Below are 14,032 nucleotides of genomic sequence, written 5' to 3'. Positions count from 1 at the left end.
AAATTAACATATGAGCGAAGTCATATTGTATTTATCTTTCTCTGACTTATTTTGCTTAGCATTATACTTTGTAGCTTAATCCATGTGGTTGCAAATGGCAAGATTTCACTCTTTTTTATGGCTGAGTAATAGTCCATTAGGTATATATACCACATCTTTATCCATTCATCAATTGATGGACACTTGGGCTGCATCCATAGTTTGGCTATTGTAAATAATGCGTCTATAAACATTAGGAAGCATATATCCCTTTGAATTAGTATTTTTGGATTCTTTGCGTAAATACCCAGTATTTTGCTGGCTCATAGGGTAGTTCTATTTTTAACTTCTTGAGGAAACTCCGTACTATTTTCCACAGTGGCTGCACCAGTTTGCATTCCCACGAACAGTGCACAAAGGTTCCTTTTTCTCCACATCCTCGCCAGCACTTGTTGTTTCGTATGTTTTTCATTTTAGCCATTCAGACAGATATGAGTGATATCTCATTGTAATTTTGATTTGCATTTCCCTGATAAGTAATGATGAACATGTCTGTTCATGTCTTCTGCCCATTTTTAATTGGATTATTTGGGTGGTTGAGGTGTGTAAGTTCTTTATATATTTTGGATATTAACCTTTTTTCAGATGTCATTTGCAAATATCTTCTCCCATTCAGTAGGCTGTCTTTTAGTTTTGTTGCTTGTTTCCTTTGCTGGGCAGAAGCTTTTTATTTTGAAATAGTCCTAATAGTTTATTTTTGCTTTTGTTTCCCTTGCGTCAAAGGACCTATCTAGAAAAACGTTGCAATGGCCAGTGTCAGAGAAACTACTGCCTGTGCTCTCTTCTATGATTTTTATGGTTTCAGGTCTCACATTTAGGTCTTTAATCCATTTTGACTCTCTTGCCTTAGAGATTTTGAGGGGTGGTGAACCAATTCCTATGAGCTCTGCTGACCCAGAAACTCTTCCCCATGGTTATAGCCCAGGGTCAAGCAGGAGCAGACTTGGGATATGGGTAGGATATGCATTTTTTTCCGATCAGGAGAGAGTCCACCTTTGGAAGAGTCATCCACTCAGATAGTTTATTAATAATCTCCTTTTATGTGTCCCACATATCAAAAAAAGAAAAAGACACAGAAATTGTTTTGTGGTGAACTTTTGAGTACCATGAACTTAAAAAAAATTTTTTTTAAATGTTTATTTACTTTGTGAGAGATAGAGACAGAATGTGAGAGGGGGAGGGGCAGAGAGAAAGAGAAGGAGACACAGACTTCTAAGCAGGCTCTCAGCACAGAGCCCAGCATGAGACTCAAACTCATGAACCACGAGATCACGACCTGAGCCAAAGACTCAAACTCATAAACTGTGAGATCATGACCTGAGCCAAAGACTGAGCCACCAGGTTCCCCATCAAGTGCCATGAACTTCTTGATCATAGGTTGCATGGATTAAGTTTTTTTTTCCTTATATGTACAAATTTCCCTGCTAGCTCTTGCCAAGAGGTCAAAAGAATAATTGAGCTAATAATAGCCACCATCGGCTGTCAGGCACTACTACGCTGAGAGCTTTCTGTGCATTACCTCATTGCTCCTGTTCTCGAGGAACTTGAATCTAGTGGAGAAGGCAAAATATTTATAGTGTCTGCTGCATCCCAAGTGAGAAATGCAGGCAACCACAGTAGGAGTCAGGGAAGGGATCTTCAGTTCTGTTCTTTCCCATCAGAGCTAGAGGGTTAAAGTGTCCTGGAGGGTTGGCTCTCATCTCTTGTAGCCTGTTGATTTGTGATTCTGTATGGCATTATTATTCTTGGAATGTCCATCCTAAGAGAACAAGAGTAAGTCGTTCCTTCTCCAAATACCCAGAAAATTGTCTTTGCTCCGTAAAATATTCATTCATAATGGTAATAATGATGACATTAATGAAAAAACTCAATCAAAGTCAAATGGAAGAGAATGAAGTTTCTCTTCCAGGCCTTTTTCTTCTTGTGGGATGCATTTTCTACTCGTGTCTTTTGTGTCAACCTGTATGTTGATAACTCCTGAATTACAATCTCCAGCTCCAACGTTCTCTCCCAAGATCTTCCCAATAGGATCCAGACTTTTGTTTTTAACTGTCTGCTGGTCAGTCAACTCCTCCCATAGTGGCTGCAACGCAATATATCCTAAACTGAATTTTTATCCTTTGTCCCAGCCAGTTTCTCTCCCTGTTTGGCTGTCACTGTTCATGGGAAGACTTTACCCCTCACAGCCAATTGGCCACCCATTCGTACTGATTCTAACGCGGAATCCAAACTTACTCTTCATCCTTTCTGCCACTGTCCTGGGTCTAGATTCATCAATTCCTGTCTGGATCATTTCAGTAGCTTCCTGTCTCTCTGTCAGGGCTCTCTGTCTCCGATGTAGATTCCACCCAGTTGCCACAGGCGTCTTTCTAAAATGTGTATCCGATCACCTCACTTCCTGCTTAAAGCACTTTCACGGCTTGCCATTGCCTTTCTTACCTTAAAACCAGGTTCAGTGAGTTTAGGGGTTCCTCAGAGGCGCCTAAGGACTGCTTGGTGGGACTCCGGGCATTTCATTACCTCCTCATCCCAAACAATTCCACTTTTAAATGTTTTATGCTTTGAGATTCTTCACAGAATTTCTCTTAAGAAAGGCAGTGGCCACCCCCTCAAAAAACAAAAACAAAAACGGTTACAAAACCAGTGGTCTTCATGGATGTGTGGAGACAGGCCAGTCTGTTGGCAAATTGCACCAACAGCTCTAGAGCGAGCTGGAAGGACCTAAGACTTCCAGTTGAAACCAATGTTGCTTTGCAGCTGAAGACAGATCACTTTTCATGCCAGCAAGGCTGTAGCCCTGGCTGCAGAGCCCAGGATTAGACCCCTTCCCAAGCAGGCTGGTCGAGGCAGAGGGGATCAGGGTACTTCCTCTGGAGTTCAACCGTGCATCCAGCCCTGCCCTAGCCAAGCACATCCCTCCTTGGGATGGTGACAGTCTGGGGGACTCTGAGCCTTTTTCTTTGAGCCTGCTCCATATGTGAGTTTGTACCCATCTCCTGCTCAACTGTAACAAAGCCAAATTTAGTGTCAAGCAGGACACCAGGGTTTCCGAGGAGATGTGAGGTGAAAGCAAGAAGCTGGACACTTGTCAACTGGGGGAGAAAGTCCAGGTGCCTCCTGTAGCCTGATCTTGCCTCCAGCCTCTCGTCATTGTTACCTCCCACACTTCAACATGTGTCTACAAGTGGGTTTCAACCAGTCTTTTTTTTTTTTTTTGAAAGAGAACTCTTTATGACTTTGATGTACAGAACATTCAACAGCACACACTCAGCCCGGTTTGGTGGCCAGTTCTTTAGCCTTTGGTTGTTCCAATTTGGCGATGTGAGCCATCGACTTTGGACCCAGGACGTTACCTCCTCAGTGACAGTGAATGTCATCATTTCTGTCATTGTAATTGGTCCTAATGGTTTCCATCAGCTTAGCCAGAGCACCTTTGTCTTCCAAGTTATCCTGTGTGAAGGCAACATTGGTGCAGGTCTTCCTGTAGACAAGATGCCCTAGTCTGGCCTTCACCTTGATAATGCAGTGGGGGACCCTCATCTTATGACATAGGGCAGGCAGGAAGACAACCAACTCAATGGGATCCACATCATATGCAATCACTACCAGCAGAGACTTATTTTCCCTTAAGGTGGTGACAGTTTTAACCCCAGCTTGAAGGACAGGTGGCCACCGAGGGGGGGCATGCCCTTTGCTGGCAGCTTTCTTCTCATCTCAGGCCAACAATATCTGCTTCTTCTCTTGCTTTGTCTCTGGTCTGTATTTGTGGGCCAGCTTAAGCAGTTGAATAGCTGTTTGGTGGTCCAAGGCCTGGGTGACCTGGTTAATCATAAGAGGCACTTAAAAAAATTTTTTTTGTTACATTTTATTTATTTTTGATAGACAGACAGAGCACAAGTGGGGGAGGAGCAGAGAGAGAGGGAGACACAAAATCCAAAGCAGGCTCCAGGCTCCGAGCTGTCAGCACAGAGCCCAATGCGGGGCTTGAACTCACAAACCGAGACATCATGACCTGAGCCAAAGTCAGACACTCCACCGACTGAACCACCCAGGCACCCCCATGAGAGGCACTTTTAGACGTTTCTAGAGAAAAGGCCTTTGCCTCTGCAGCCAGATGTAGTGGGGCCATTTGAAGAAGCAGGTGAGGTCGCTTTTGGGCTGGATGTCCGATCTGATGCCAAAACTTGTGGGCCTTTTCTCAAACAGGAGATTGACCACCTTCTTGGCCTCCTGAGTTTTGACGACAGCAGGGGCTGGGACTACCTTCTTCCTCTTAGCCTTCTTTCCTTTCAGTGAAGAGAGTGGGTTCATCCAATCTGGTCTGCTCACAATTTCCCTAAACACAGAACAAATGTTCCCCACTCTGTATTCCCTCTGTCAGAGGTTTCCCTTATTTGCAATGGCCTCTCCTCCGCCTACCCCAACCCTCCCCATCCCCAAGGCATTGCTTGGGTTCCCCTCCTCTGCAAAGCCTCCCCACCGAGATCTCCCTGTGGTGTTTTCTAGTTCACCTTGGGTTCTCTGCCCCAACCACAGACAGGGCAGCCCTTCCATCTGGCCCTATACCTTGGTAGCTGGGCCTGGCCAAGCAATGAGCTGGTGCCTCCCCCACTTCTCCTGGCCTCGGCACATGACAGGGAGGGGATTTCCTTTGGGGCCTTAACTGGGAATTGTTCTCTTGCCCCACATCAGCCGGCTGCTGGGGGAGAGTCTTCAGTAGTTTCATTTCCCTCGTTTGGAATGTAGTTTTTAAGAACCAAAAGTCAAAAACGGAAAGAGGAGAGGCCACCGCCCACGGTGGAACCACTCAACCCCTCATGATGCCAGTCCTGGAAAAGCTTAGGGTTCAATGCAACGACTGAGGGTGAGGGAGGGTGGCTTGGCTGAAGGTCCTTCTTGGCTTATTTACTCCTCTGCTGTAACCGTTGGGCGAGGGGGTGGGTCTCAAATCCTCAGGTCAGCTCCTCTTGCTCCTTGTTGCCCACGAGGTGGGGACTTACACAACTCACAAAGCTCTCCTAGGATAATGAGCCCATGGCCTCACTCAGCCACTAATTCCAGTAACTGACCTCCGTGTGGACCCTGCCCCTGCCTCTTCCTTTTCTAGAAATACTGACAGTATCAACATATGATCAAAGATTTCGTGTGGTGCAAAGATGACAAGATTCCTGCAGAAGTATCCTGTCAGTGCCAAGGTGCAGCTAGCACTGTGACATTGATGGGGAGGGACACACACAATAGGCATGGTTCAGTTCAGGGCAGAGTTGGGAGGGAATGAATCATGCAAAGACAGGTGCTGGGAGAGTCATGGGAGAAAGGTGCATGACTACTGGGTGACTCCAAAGGAAGCTTTGTGGAAAAGGCAGCGTCTGAACTGCATGCTTACAAGATGGGACTGGGTGTGGGGTCAAAGACCGAAGGAGAGATCAGGAAGGTGATGCATGAGATAAAGTCATGCCAAGGAGAGACTGTAGGAGAGGTGATGGCATCTCTCTGCACGTCTGCAGGAGTCTGATCAAGGTTCTTCTGTCCAGTGCTGCACACGGGCAGTTCTTGTTCCACTTCTGCCTTTCCGGGGGTAGGGGTCCTGGCAGGCAGGGACTATGGTTTGTTCACATTGGTATGCATCCCTAGCAATACCTGGTCTAGCACCTAGTGGGTGCCCAGCAAAGGTTTTTCCCTCTTTCTTTCTTTTCATTGAAGTGTTGTTGGCGAACAATACATACAATATTGTATTAGTTTCAGGGGTACGATATAGTGATTCAATATCTACATACATTAAGAAGTGATCACTGTGAGAAGACTAGCTACCACCTGTCACCATACGAAGTTGTTACAATATTGTTAACTATATTCCCTAATGCTGTGCACTACATCTCCTTGATGTATCTTATACCTTTTAAATCCCGTCTCCTATTTTTCCCATCGCCCCACCCCTTCCCTCTCACAACCACCAGATTGTTTTCTGCATGAGTCTGTTTCCGTTTGTTTGTTTGAATGCTTATTTATTTTCAGAGGGACAGAGAGAGCAGGGGAGGGGCATAGAGAGAGGTGGGGGGAGAGAGAGAGAGAGAGAGAGAGAGAGAGAGAATTCCAAGCAGGCTCTGCGCTGCCATCATGGAGCCCAATGCAGGGCTCGATCCCATGAACTGTGAGATCATGACCCCAGCCCAATTGAGTCTGATGCCCAATGGGCTGAACCATCCAGGGAACCTTTGTTTCTTTGTTTTGTTTTTTAGCAACAGAATTTTTTTTAATGTTTATTATTATTATTTTTGGAAAGAGCACGAGTGGGGGAGGGGCAGAGAGAAGGGGACAGAGGATCAAATGTGGGCTCTGTGCTGACAGTGTGACAGCAGCAAGCCCATTATGGGGCTTGAACTCAAGAACTGTGAGATCACGAGCTGAGCCGAAGTCAGAAGCTCAACCTACTGAGCCACCCAGGTGCCTCTAGCAACAGAAAATTTCTTAAATGAATGAAGGTTGAAGTGTCATTTGCTCTAGAGCAGTTGGAGAGGTTGAAGATTTAAGAAAAGTCACTTATTGGTCATTGAGAAATCCTTTTTCACAATTGATGAATATAAATCTGAGTCCTTACAGGGGAACTGGGTGGTTCAGTTGGTTAAGCATCTCTTGATTTTGGCTTGGGTCGTGATCGAGTTCCACGTTGGGCTCTGTGCTGACAGGGTGGAGCCTGCTTGGGATTCTCTCTCTCCCTCTCTCTCTCTCAAAATAAATAATAAAAAATAAAATAAAATAAAATAAAATAAAATAAATCTCAGTCTTTATCATGGGCTCAACGCCTTGCGTGATCTGGTTCTGTTGGGGAATGTGATCAAAAAAGACATGATCACTGACAGACCCATGAGCTGGACCTAGGCACTCATAGGCTCCTCTTTCCCTCCCCTGTCCTTTGGAATATGGGTTCCACTTTCCTTTCCCACTCCCAGAGTCTCCTCCAAGGACAGAGCCTTGAGATGGTGATGTGATGTTGAAAACACCTGCATGGTATCTATGTGCCCAGTCGGGTCCTCCTTATAAACTTTTCAGATTGGAGGGCGGGTGCAGGGATCCATTCATCTTGCTGCTGCTGCTCAGGACAGGACTTGTATGTAAGTTCCCGTACCTATTATTAACATTGCCACCTACCAACCCTGAGCAGCCTGCCCTTTCTTAGGTCTCTCCCTGCCCTCTGAGTACAGGGGCCAGTTTCAGATTACACGAGGGAGGGCTTTCAGATTACCCTCCTGGGAGGGCTGTGAACCTACAGGTCCCCTCTCTGTCCTTCTGATTTCATACCCTAACACTTTCCTCCTCATTTGCTCCACGCAGAGCATATTGTCCTCCTGATAGCTCCTCATTTGAGCCAAGCAGGCTTCTGTCTCAGGGCTTTTGCCATTTGCTCTTTCCTAGGCCTGGAATGCCCTCTCCCTCCACCAGATAGCCAAACACCACACTCCCTAATTTCCTTTAGGCCTCTGCTCAAATGTCACCTCCTCAAGGAGGCTTTCCTTGAACATAGCATCTAAAAGGGCACCCCTGCATCACTTTCTTTTCCCTTACTTTAATTTTTCTTCATAACATTTTTAAATTCATGTCACTGGCTAACATCTTATAAATGTACTCACTACTTGTCTGCCTCTCCAACTAGATTGGGTGCCCCTGAAGGAAAGAACTTTTATTCACTGCTGACACACATCAGGTGCTTGTATGTGTACGTGGACTAGCGAATGAATGATCTTCAAAGCAGCAGTTTTTAAGTAGAGGGGTGGGGTCAGGAGCCAGGGTGCTGGTTAATTAGTGCCTAGGCATATGAAAATAAACACAGGGAGGGACAACTGCTCTTTCAAGAAATAAGGTAATGAAAGAAAGGAAGGGTCAGTGCTGAATATCTCTCGCAAAGCATGCGTTGTCATATAAATATATCTATTTTCCCTGGCAGAGGGATCAGGTCGAGATGAACAGAGATGGGATCGAGTCCACAACTGGCATAAGACTTGGCAGAGTGGAAAACCCTCTGCGTGTGGCAGAAGTCAAGGCAACGTGGGGCACCTGGGTGGCTCAGTCGGTTAAGCAGCCAAGTTCAGCTCAGGTCATGATCTCACAGTTTGTGAGTTCAAGCCCCATATTGGGCTCTGTGCTGACAGCATGGGGCCTGCTTGGGATTCCATCTCCCTCTCTCTCGGCCCCTCTCTGTCCCTCTCCTGCTCTCTTTTTTTCACTCAAAATAAATAAATAAACTTGAAGAAGAAGAAGAGGAAGAAGAAGAAGAAGACTACAACAACGGCAAGGCAACTGACAGACAGACCTGAATGGACTGTTGATTGATCATCCCTGCTTACAAGGAGTCATAGCAGGCAAGGTGTGGGGAACTTGCCCTGTGCTATTGTAAGAAAACAATGGGCAGCCCACGCCTGGTGGAGGATAAAGCAGACCTTGATATGAGGTCCAAAAATCATGGCCACCTGCCTAGGTACATACATTGTCCCTCAACAACTCTGTGAAGTAGGTACTAATAGTCTTAAATTACAGAAGAGAAAATTGGGGTCATATGGTTGGTCACATGTCTTGCCCAAGGCCACAAAGTAAAAAGTGTTAGTACCAACTTGTTTTTAGTAAGTTAGTGGTTTTTTTAAAAAAATTGCTGACTATAACAGCATTACATAGACACTGGAAAGGCTAAAAAGAAGAAAATCAACCATGGAGGCACAATACAGAGACAACTCTCTATTAACATTATGGTATGTTGCATTCCAAGCTTCTTCTATGCATAAGTAATATGTTTTTTTAAATATAAAGTTTAGGGGCACCTGGTGGCTCATTCAGTTAAGCAACTGACTTCAGCTCAGGTCATGATCTCCCAATTCATGGGTTTGAGCTCTGCATGGGGCTCTGTACTGATAGCCTGGAGCCTGCTTTGGATTCCTTGTCTCCCTCTCTCTCTGCCCCTCCCCCGCTTGTGCACACTCTCTTCTCTCTCTCTCTCTCTCTCAGAAATAAATATAAAGTTCAGATTCCATGTGTTCTTTTAAAAATTTACATAAATAATTTATAACAATGCATTGCAATTATTTTCCTATACCCTTAAGTTTTCATGGCTGTGATTTTGATCAGCTCTGTGGTGTTCTCTCACTTGGATGTCTACAATTATCCAGTCCTCTTCTGTGTGGCATTATAGTACAGGTCCAAAATAACCCATCCTAAAATTCTGGGGCCAAAAGTGTCTCAAAAAATCATGCTCTTTCATGATTTACAAGGGTAACACAGTGCATATGCTAGCTAATTCTTTCAACAGGGTCTAGAACCACACCCCGAAATCAACAAATTAATATTTTTTCAACAAACATGAATATTTATACTAAGTGGGCAAACGATAAAGTGAGCAAAATAGGGTTTTGTCAGTTCAGGTCAGGTTTTGCAACCCAGTAAGTTTGTGCCAAACTCACCAAAACAAGACAAAACAAAACAAAAGACACCAAAAACAAACAAACAAAGCAAAACAAACAAAAACACCTTTGATTTTCAGAGATTTCAGAATGGTGGACTCATGTCAGGATTTGAAGCCTGGCTTGCTCCACAGTCTGCCTGTGTTTCCCAACAGCTAGGGCATTCTAGCATGCCAGGAGAAGGAAAGGCCTAAGCATGAGACAAGGTCCTGGCTGCTCAGGAAAGCAAAAGAATCCAAAAAAAAAAATTGGTGGTGGGATTCCTCAAACAGGGAGGGTTCAGGTCTGGAGGTCAGCTGTAGGACAAGAAGCGGGTTCCTTAGAAGGGAGGGAGCACCAGAGAGAGAAGAAAGTGCTGGTTCTGGAGACCCAAGAGGCCTTGGCGTGGGGCAAAGCACATACAAACTGCTACAGAGCACCAGTCAAAAGCTCTCAAATTCATTTTACACGCACCCACCCCCAGAAGCTCTACACGTCAAAAAGAAGACTACCACTGGGGGCCCTGCCAGGCCTCCTGAGACCCTGGGAGAGAGGAAGGAAGGGCGGAAGGCTCAGAAGCAGCCTGTTGTGGGAGGAGAAGAAGCACAACTTTGTTGATTTTGTAGAGGCGCAGAGCAATGGGCCCCATTCTCCTCCCTGTTCCTGTGTCAAGTGTGGTTTGCTATCAAGTGGTAGCAGGTTCAGCCACAGTCAGGGGAGGTAGTGAGGAGAGGCCCCCAGAGAGCGAAAGGCCCTGTGGTAGGCGCCCTGAATCTGGAAGCTGATTTGCTACGGCTGCTTTCAGCTGATGAACAGAATGAATGGTGGGGATGGGGGCTTCTGGGTTGTGCAAGGCATGCTGGGAAGTGTGGGTTTTAATTGGCAGTTGGGCAGTTTAGCCACAAGCTGGGGGCAGGGTGGGGTCCGCAGAGGAGGGGAAGCTGGTGAGCGGAAACAGGGAGGAGTGATCTTTTTTTTTTTTTTCCTCACACTAGCAGAAGAGGATGATTGACCTGTCAGAACCGATTATTACTACTGAGTGCAAAGGCTGAATTCGGGCAAATTTCACCACTCTGAAGGACATTCTTCCTCTTCATTGCTTCTCACCATAGTTACCAAGATCTGTTGCACCCATGATGCATTTCCCATACACATCTTGCAAAGTCCTTCCTGCAGGGATCTCCTCTTCTCTACCAGGTTATTATCACTACCTTAGTGATTTCACTGAAGACTCACCTCCCCCAAACCCTGCCCTAATTAATCCCATCGTATTCAATTTCTTACCTCTGCCTATGTAAAATGCCACCTAATTCTTCCAGAAATCAAATTTCTGGCAACTATCATTAACCAAAACACAGCAGAATGCTGTCTCAAAGATGGGCACCTCATACATGGGATAAACTGAGTCATCCTCAGCCTCTACCTAGAGTAATAATAAATATTTCTTTATTTATCCCCTTTGAGAATAAGGGGTGATGGCAGAGAGTAAGAAAAAAAGAAACATAAATATATGAGGGCATGCTCTTGTAACTGCTTTTAGTTCCTCCTGACCATGCCATGTTGCCCTTTAAAATAGGGCAGACAGCCTTGCAGGGGTCCATAACCCATGCGCAGTGACCCTCAGTCATCGATGCTCGTAACAGGGCTCTAGGTCATCAAGAACAGACTAACTTACATAATTCTTACAGCTCAATAACAAAAACACAAATAAACCAATTAAAAAATGGGCAAAGAATGTGAACATACATTTCTCCAGAAGATATGCAAATGACCAATAAGCACATGAAGAGACGCTCAACATCATTTGTCACCAGGAAAATGCAACTCGAAACCACAATGAGATATCACTTCACACCCACCAGGATGGTTAAAATAAAAAGACGGATAACAAGTACTGGCGAAGATGGGGAGAGACTGGGACCCTCACACACGTCTCTGTCAGGCATGTGAAGCGGTGCAGAAACTTTGGAAAATTGTCTGGCAGTTTCTCAAAGGGTTAAACATGGAGTTATCACATGACCCAGCCATTCCATTTGTAGGTACCCAAAAGAAATGAAAATATAGGGCCATATAAAAATATATGCACAAATGTTCATAACAGCAGTATTTGCGATAGCCAAAAAGTGGAAACAGCAAAACAACCATTGAAGGATACGTAGAAAGACAAAATTGAAGGATACGTAGAAAGATAATGTATATCTGTACAATGGAATATTATCCGACCATAAAAAGAATAAAGTTCTGATACATGCTACAACACAGATGAACCTTGAAAACGTACTAAGTGAAAGAAGTCAGTCACAAAAGGCCACATACATGATTGATTATATGACATGTCCAGAATAGGCAAATCTATAGAAATGGAAAGATTAGCAGTTACGTAGGTCTGGGGCTTGAAGAGTGTTGGGGAGAGAGCGTTAATGGGTATGGAGTTTCTTTCTGAAGTGACGAAAATGTTCTAAAATTGATTGTGGTGATGGGTGTACAACTCTGTGAACCCTCTGTCTGAGTGGCTCAGTGGGTTAAGCGACCAACTCTTAATTTCAGCTCAGGTCATGATTTCGTGGTTGTGAGATTGAGTCTTGCGTGGGCTCGGCTCTGAGTGGGGAGCCTGCTTGGGATTCTCTCTTTCCCTCTCCCTGTGCCCCTCCCTTGCTTGTATGTGTGAGCATGCCTGCACACACTTTCTCTCTCAAAACAAATTAATAAACATAAAAAAAGAATTTTAAACAATCAGAATGAAAAAAATCAGTGCTGAGGTTGATACCCAGTTACCTGGAAAATACATTTATGAAAAAACATCTTGTTTCCTAACTATTGCACTCTAAAGTAGATGAGATATTAGAGCGACTGTCAACATCTTAATGCTCAAAAACCTTATGCTAAGTGACAGACTGATGTAGTATTTGACCACACTATCCTTGAAAGTGTGCAGAGTTTCTCTTTGTAGCTGTGGAGTATTGCAAGTACATACATTTAGCCTTCCAAAGCAAAAATATTTCCCTACTATTGAACACTCCCTTTAATATCTGTTTAAATGTGGTTTAAAACATTTTTTTAAATGCATATTTATTTTTGAGAGATTGACAGACCACTAGTGGGGGAGGGGCAGAGAGAATCTGAAGCAGGCTCCAGGCTCTGAGCTGTTAGCACAGAGCCTGAAGCAGGGCTTGAACTCACGGACGGAGAGATCATGCCCTGAGCCAAAGTCAGACACTTAACCGGCTGAGCCACCAAGGCACCCCTGTTTAAATGTTTTTAAATGTTACGTTTTAGAAATTTTGAAGTTATAGATTTCTTATTTATCATTCCAATCTTAGCATACGGGATGCTGGAGCGAGTACCGTACATTTCTTATTTAAAATACAATTATCCTAATCCTATGTTGGAGATGGTTGCTAAGGAGACCATTAACATAGATTAATTATACTATATTAATATAATATATTATCCAGTTATTTTAAGTGTAATATAAAGATAATAAACATATAAATATTTACAAATTCATATCGTTTAACTATAAAAATTAATTATATGTCAGTATATATCAGAAAACTCCAGGCAGCTGGTATTCCTTGTGAAAGAGAAAGGGACACTCATCCCTTTGAGAGCAGAAATGACTCCCTTCTTCTGTTTGGGGAAAAGAACACCATTTACCAAAGACTTGGATCTATAATAGTATTTGCTGGGTTGTTTTTGAGAAGTGGTCAGCATCCAAACCCCCTTACTATGTAGTCTTTCTTTGCACGGCCGTGGTAGGAAACAGAGCCCCATGCCTTGGAAATTAGCGTATGATTGCATGATCCAGGCTCAACCATCTGAGTCTGTGCTTAAAACCATGGGTCTGGAGGAAGCGATGCAAAGAAGCTGACTGCTCCAGAGGTGACAGCGGCAGCCTCTGATGTCTGAGGCAATGATGGCAGCAGTGCAAGGGGCAGTGCTCAGCAGCCACAGTGACACAGCTTTCCAAGCAGGCTGTCCCCATGGCATGACCACGGCTGTGCTTACAGCTGCCCACCTCCCCTTGGTGCTGTTCATTTGCTCACCAAGATCTTCAGCCTCACATTGACACCTACCTACTGTCCTTCCAAGAATTCCTTTCCTGCCCAAAGGATGCACAGTTTCTGTTGGTTGAAGTCAGAAACACTTGCATTCAAGAACCCCTCCAAATGGTGGGGGGGGAGGGGGAATAAAAAAAAACCTCTGTAAGTTGGAAGAGTTGATGGGGGAAAGAGGAGAGGCAGTGGCGAGAAGGAGGTATTGGGATTTGGAAAGGTAAAAATAAGGATTTTCCTGGAACTAGCAGAAAGCAATGACGGCAACAACTCCTGTTAGAATAGGACCACATGACGGGCACCTGCGTGGCTCAGTCGGTTAAGCCTCCGACTTCAGCTCAGGTCACGATCTCGCAGTCCGTGAGTTCAAGCCCCGCGTTGGGCTCTGGGCTGGTGGCTCAGAGCCTGGAGCCTGCTTCTGATTCTGTGTCTCCCTCTCTCTCTCTGCCCCTCCTCTGTTCATGCTCTGTCTCTCTCTGTCTCAAAAATAAATAAACGTTTAAAAAAATTTAT

General features: G+C 44.7%; 1 pseudogene; it reads right to left on the bottom strand.

Moving 5' to 3' along the window:
* Nucleotides 1–3,306: 3,306 nt before the first annotated feature.
* Nucleotides 3,307–4,350, bottom strand: LOC109266277 (60S ribosomal protein L7a-like; annotated as a pseudogene).
* Nucleotides 4,351–14,032: the final 9,682 nt, after the last annotated feature.

The sequence above is a fragment of the Panthera pardus genome, unplaced genomic scaffold (genome assembly GCF_024362965.1).
Source record: "Panthera pardus isolate Hobbes unplaced genomic scaffold, ASM2436296v1 HiC_scaffold_16, whole genome shotgun sequence".
NCBI lineage: Eukaryota > Metazoa > Chordata > Mammalia > Carnivora > Felidae > Panthera > Panthera pardus.
This window is presented reverse-complemented; position numbering and strand designations above follow the sequence as displayed.